The following is a 7,002-nucleotide window of genomic DNA, read 5'->3' as shown; positions in this document are numbered from 1 at the left end:
ATCCTCAAATTGCCTTTAAACTACATGTATTTATTAACTTATAAACTTAAAAACTTTTACATTTTATACTAGTTGTTCCCCATTCTATTTTTATAGCTCATCTCTGTAAAAGTTCTTTGTGCTACTACAATAGTTTGAATGTATGTATCCTCCCAAATTTGCATGGTGGGACTTATTCTTCAATGTGGTAATATTAAGAGGTGGGGTCTTTAGAGGAGATGGAGGTCTGAGGGCAAAGCCCTTAGAAAGGAGGCTTGAGGAGGAATGTCTCTTCTACTGAGGGAAGACACAAGGAAGATGCAGTCTATGGGGAATGAACTAACCAGACACTGAATCCCTGGCAGTTTGACCATGATATTTGCAGCCTGTAGAACTGTGACCAATAAATTGTGTTGTTTATGAATTACCCAGTCAAAGGTATTTTGTTATTGGTGCCCAGAGGGGCTAAGCCATTTTTGCTTTGTCTTTGAATTTACTCATACTTCTTTCTAGCTTCACACAGCTTCTTGTCTGTTTCTCAGTCATGAAGGTTCAGATTTTCAGAACCATGCTTATATTGCACATGTCTTCTGACTTACTTGTGTGAAAAAGATCCAGGAAATGTTTTAGTTTTATGAAAGATGTTGTTTCCATAAACAGAAAATGAAGGAGGGAGGAAGAAGGAAAAGAGAGGGGAGGGGGGGGGAGAGAGAGAGAGAGAGAGAGATGGGGGGAGATATGGAGGGAGAGGTGAAATTACTGATTAATCTGAAACTATTAAGCATATTTAAGCTGCTTTTAGAAATAAAGAACTTCCTGTCATTCCCACAGCTAAGGAGGGGAGAAAGTAGGCGGTAGGGCCCTCTCACTATGCTACCTGGATGATTCTTTGAGCAAGAGAAGGTGGGTTGGATGTATGTCTTGTAAGTGAGGGGTGTATCTGAGATGGGAATAGTAGGTGGCTAATGGCAGAGAAGGAAGCTGCAGCATTGAGTGGTTGCCAGAACTGGGGGGCCAGGGCCTTTTGATAATTTTTTTAAAAATCAGAGGTCTCTTCTTGAAGTCCTGGGAAATCCCTCAGTAAGTTCATCTTAGTAAAACTTGAATGCTATTCAAAATATACAGCAATATTCCTGGTCTATCTGTGACGTGCTCTGCCTTTTTGAAAATGGTAGTTCACCTTCAAAGAGTATCTCTCGGAAAGTATAAGATGAAGAAATACTAGAGGCAATCAGTGGACCGTTGGACTGCAAATCAACTATTCAGACAGTTTTTGTTTCTTTTGAGGAACTATCATTACTAATGTAATTTATGGAATTTGATGATGAACGTAAAATAAGGTACAACATTCAATTATAAGGTACTTCCAGAATAATTCTTTACAGAATTATCTACCGTGGATGACAAATTTCTAGAATCATGATGTTTTAAGTCACTAAAATCTTTAAAAGTATGTGGAGCAGATCTTACAAACTGTAAAGTCAATTAATATACAAGATCTAACTATTTTTTAAATATATTTTGTGGACTGTCTGGGCATGGAGTGAAAGTGATCAGGAATATTTCTCATATTCAGATCAGAAGTAGTTATAAAACATCTTCATAAGTAGGATTTGGAAATTACATAAAAATCTTTTCAGTTGGTTAAATATAGATATTAAATAAAAAATATTGTAGAGAATTTTATAATTCGGGCAGCTTGATGAATGTGGAAAAATGCTTACTTGTATTATTTCCATGTTTTTAAAGTTTCAAGGCAAATGAAGTCAAATATCAGTAGATTCATAATACTGCCAAATGGTATGATCAAAAAACAAGTAGAGTTGGGTTGGTGGTGTTTCCCTGTAATGCCAGTTACTCAGGAGGCTGAGGCAGGAGGACACACAAGTTTGAGACCCACCTCAGCAACTTATTGAGACCCTGTCTCAAAATAAAAAATAAAAAGAGCTAGGGATATGGCTCATTGGTAAAATGCCCCTGGGTTCAATTTCCAATGCCCCCTCATCTTGTTCCTGCAAAAAACAAACAAAAAATAGCACATAGACAAGCAAAAAGATCAATTCAATACTGTTTAGTTGGGATTTTTTAATATTTATTTTTAATTGTAGTTGAACACAATACCTTTATTTTATTTATTTTTATATGGTGCTGAGAATCAAACCTAGGGCCTCACAGGTGCTAGGCATGCGCTCTACCACTGAGCCACAACCCCAGCCCGTAATTAGGATTTTTAATAAGAAACATATAACTTTCATTTATAAACTATGGTGTATATTATTAGTTTTATTAATGCTCCCCTCCCCATTTTTCATTAAATGAATGGCAGTTACTGGCTAGAACATGAAAACAGAATAATTTCCATTCTTAAGTATAGTTAAGAATTAAATTAAATATAATTTAATCCAGTTAAATTCCCTCTCTCAGTTATAAACTCTTTAATTTTCTTAAAGATTATATACCTGTGTACTCCAAGGGGCAGATATGCAATTTATTTTCTTTTTCCCTTAGTTGATAGATGCTTGAGTTTAGAAATGTGTGTGGCATAAGATGTGTACTTTCTATATAAACCATATAAATTTTATTTCATTAATTTGAAATTGCTGAAGTATGTTTTATGGTCTATAATGTGATCTGTCTTGGTGAATATTCCATGTGAGTTGAGAATAATGTATAATCTATGAATGGCAATTAGATTCAGTTGATTGATGGTGCTGTTCAGTTCAACTGTATTCTTACAGAGTTTTCTGCCTGCTGTATTTGTTAGTTACTGATGGATGGAAAAATTCAAATAATACTTTCCATTAGAATTCTATACTCAGGTAAACTATAATTAAAGTGAAGCCATGATAAAAATGTTATCAAAGAAAGACCTAAAAGATCTACCAACTTTTGGAAAGAACTACTAAAGGCAGCTTGGTAAGATAAACTTAATACTGAAAATGAGTACAGAAAATAAAAGAATTCTTTACTCTGTGAAAAGAAAATCCATAAATTTATGTTTACCAATAGAGTAGACTACATATTCTGAAAATATCCTCACTAGAACATAGAAATTCTAAACATCCATCATAATAATTAAGACATATTTACTAAGCACACAATTTAGGGGTCAAAAAAGATAATGGTAGTAAGTGATAACATGCTTTGGCTATCCTGAGGGTGTTTATTAATGAGCTTGAGTTTGTTTACTGGAGTGAGTTGGAAATATAACCCCTTAATACACCACAGAGTCTTTTGTTTGATGCCATTAGTATTCCTTATCTTTAACTACTCCTTATATTCCTACCATTTTACATGGGATTTTGTGGTTTCTGAAAGTGGAGGCGGAGTACATTTCCATGCCCTATTGGGAATATGACTTTGGCCAATAAACTATGGATAGGAGTGCATATACTCCCAGTTTCTATGCCAAGTACACTGTGTATTTCATTTTACTTTTTTGTACTTCTCTCAATGTCAAGAAAAGATTATGTCCTACATACTCTGCTGGTGCTAGAAAAAAATTAGACGTACAGAGCCAACATCAATCAATCCCATAGTTAAGAATCAAGCCTAGATGAGTTTGGAAGAGTTATTCCAGCAGATCTGCAAATGTATGAACTTAAAAAGAACTGTTGAGGGGCTGTGGCTGTGGCTCAGTGGTAGCACACTTGCCTGGCATGTGTGAAGCACTAGATTCAATTCTCAGTACCTCATACAAATAAATTAAAAAAAAAAAAAGAACTGTTGATGGAAGACTTTGAGTTTGAAATAAACTTTTTGATATGTTATCTGTGTAATAACTAAATAAAACAACCCTCAAAGGGCTATACCTTCATATTTTTTTCCATTATTTGGAGAAAAGTGATAAAATTCAACACTCAATTATGATGTAACTTTTAGTAGACTAGGAATAGGTGTCTCTACAAAATAAACAACCAGAAAAAGAAAACTGTACACATAAGATTCTTAAGGTATAACACTCAAAAGCATCCCTTATATAGCAATAGATAGCATAGGGACAGATGTTCACTAAGCTACATCTAATCAACATATGAAAGGAAGGAGTGAGGCAATAGTCCTTGAGATCACACTCAGGCTTCCTGGTCTGCTAGTAGGAGAGGACTCAAAGACATTGTGATATTCATGGTTAGGGCATTGCAGAGAAGGGATACAGATTAAAATTAGCAAAGTTATAAGAAATGACATCCAGGAGAAATTCAAATCCTCCTTGGGTGGTTAAGTTCAATTACTTCAGTCACTAGAAAATTTTCCCTTTTTGTCTCTTTCTTCAGTGGTACAAGATAAACCAAATGCCACGGTGGAAATCTCAGCTTCATCAATGGATTCATTTTATATCCATAAACTTGCCTCCTCATACTGCCCTCCAAACCAGCAATGCTGTTGTTAGGAAGGAGCAAAATGTCTCTGTGTATAGATTATTAGTCATAATATGAGAATATCCACTCCACTTTCACTCCTTATATTGTTGGACTATATATTTGGATGTGGGGTAGAAGATACCAGATAAGGATTTCTTGTATGATGAACAGGGTTTGTCTCCCAATTAGAGCTATCTTCAATAAAAGAATTCATCTTCCTCTTAGTCCAGCCACTTCTGGTACTGGAATATGCTATGTGACCAGTTAACCCCTTGAACACAAGTCCATTGCTGTAGTTCTTTTACCATGTAATAATTTGAAGCAATTCTTTGAAGAATACTATGATGGTGGATAAGGCATTTTGTGAGCTGACAGATGGTGGTGTTGGCAGAAGCATTAAGAAAAAGGAAAGAAAACCCATTTCTAGAACATTTGTCTATTTCGGTAAGGATGAGTCTCTACCCTTTCATGATAAAAGGGGTCCAATGTAATCCACATACCGCTTCCTCCAGGAAACACATGGCATATTAGACTCACTTTGATCTCTATAGTTGTTAGATTCAGCACTCAACAGTGGGGGTAACCAAGTCACCTTGGTTTGGTTAATTTGGTGTTGTTAATTCCATGTATAGCCTCTGTTCCTGCCAGCATGACCATTTTTTTTTTTCAATGGATCTATTAAAAAAACTCTAGGGTATGTGGGAGAAGAGATGATTGACACTGAATGTGTTTTTGTTCATCTCATTTTTTAGTATTTCCTTTGTATTGGATGCCCTTTGTTGACTATTTTTATTTATTTATTTATTGGTGACTTCTTTATTTTGGCTAATGTCAACTGCATTCATTACTACCATTTGACTTATAGCTCAAGAAAGAGTCATTCACTAAACATTGAGTTGTTATTAGACATTAAAAATTAGGAAGAGGCTGGATTTAGATATAAGGAGAGGAGAAAGGAGCTCTGGGGAGAACATGGGATCCTGCCAATTATCAGGAAATGAGTAACTTGACCAGCTCTAACTCAAATGCCACCCTTCCCAAAAAAGGTTTTCCAAAAAATGTCCCGTAACAATTATTCACTGGATCAAAAATTTAAAAAATAAAGGTTGACATTTTTCAAAGAGAAGATTTCCTTGACATGAAAGCCCCAACTCAACACAGCATTTTTAACAGAGCTGAGATCAATTAAGATAGCACTGCAGTCAGCCATCTCTAGGCACAAGCTCTGACTCCCAGAAGGCCATGTTATTTTACAGTATAAAGATGTTGTAGATGGTTCTCACATAGATTTCATCAGATTTCTTATTGCTTTTGGGCCCAAGGAATCTCCTAATTGTTGGGAAATTATTTAATTTCACTATGTACTCCTGGAGGAAACAAAATGCTGTCAGAATATTAGGAATTTTCTCTTCTAGGACCAAAATAGTCTCTAGTAGAATCACATCAGCAAGGCTCAGCTGATTATCAACACGAAAGTTTTGTCCATGACCCCTTGAATCTTTTCAAAAACAGGAAAGTATCTAATAGCTTTCTGGGTCTTGTTAACCACTTCTTTTTGTTAATCATCTGGTTTTAAGGATATATGCAGGATGAGCAGTTCCAGGAGATCCAGTGTACCCTCCACATTCATGTCAGTCAATCACAGTTCTCTTCTTGAAGTCCTTGCAATAGAGCTGGTGCTTTTCTGCTATGTAGTGGAGAAAGCTTTGGGTCTGGACTAGCTTAATACCATCAGTTTCAACCATGAGCACTTGTTGGAACAGCAAGTGATTGCTATCCTGCAACTTGTGCAACTATTCTTTTGTGTGCAGGCATTCATCGTCAAACTCAATTCCAGTGAGTCAGGTCATATATGATCACTTACTATCCAAAAGTTACATGTTTAATCTCTTTCAAAATTCAGAATTAAATCAAAAACAGTTTTTCTAATGAAGAATCATTATTTGCAGAACAGGGAGGGCATTGTTTTGCTCCAAAATCTTAGAAATCTGTTCTAGATTTCCCCTACTGGTTTATGTTGTACTTTATCTCTTTTTTTGCTACCAAAACTATGATTGGATCTGTTGAATCATCAGAAAAGAAGCTCACATTAAAGGCTGGACTTATTGTAGAGATTTCTCTTGCTCTGATCCCCACTTAGAAACTGAGAGCTTTACACATGACTTGGTAGCTAAGCTAAATAACTCACTCCATTGTTGCCTTAAAAATCCAAAAAGTCACTATGCATTTTTTTCCATAATAGGTAGTTTCTTGAGAGAGATATTTGGACATGCTCCAGACTACTGAACTCCAAGCAATTTCCCTGATGTGTATGGCCTCTGAATTTTTGTAGTTTATTTCCTGACCTTTCATTCGTACATGTCTTTCTAAGGCATCTCGATTGCTTTACATTTTCCACTCATCATATACAATCAGCATAATATCATCAACATTTAGATTAGTGTGATGTAGACCAGATGGAATGTCAAGATGATCAAAATAGGAGACTATGTTATGACAGAGCAGAGTTGACTTGATGCAGAGTCTGCAGTGTGCCAAAGTGTACTGTCAGCTTTACAGGTGAAAGCAAACTTCCAGTGCTCAAAGTTTTAGGGAAAAAAAAATCACTAGCAGCATACTCAAATGTGAGAAATTATGTCATTTTGCTCCAGAAAAGATATTA

At 35.7% G+C, this 7,002-nt stretch overlaps 1 pseudogene; it reads right to left on the bottom strand.

Annotated features, from left to right (window-relative positions):
• Nucleotides 1-5,590: 5,590 nt before the first annotated feature.
• LOC107151715 lies at nt 5,591-6,181 on the bottom strand (annotated as a pseudogene).
• Between the last annotated feature and the right edge of the window lie 821 nt (nt 6,182-7,002).

The sequence above is a fragment of the Marmota marmota genome, unplaced genomic scaffold (genome assembly GCF_001458135.2).
Source record: "Marmota marmota marmota unplaced genomic scaffold, marMar, whole genome shotgun sequence".
In the NCBI taxonomy this organism is placed as follows: domain Eukaryota; kingdom Metazoa; phylum Chordata; class Mammalia; order Rodentia; family Sciuridae; genus Marmota; species Marmota marmota.
This window is presented reverse-complemented; position numbering and strand designations above follow the sequence as displayed.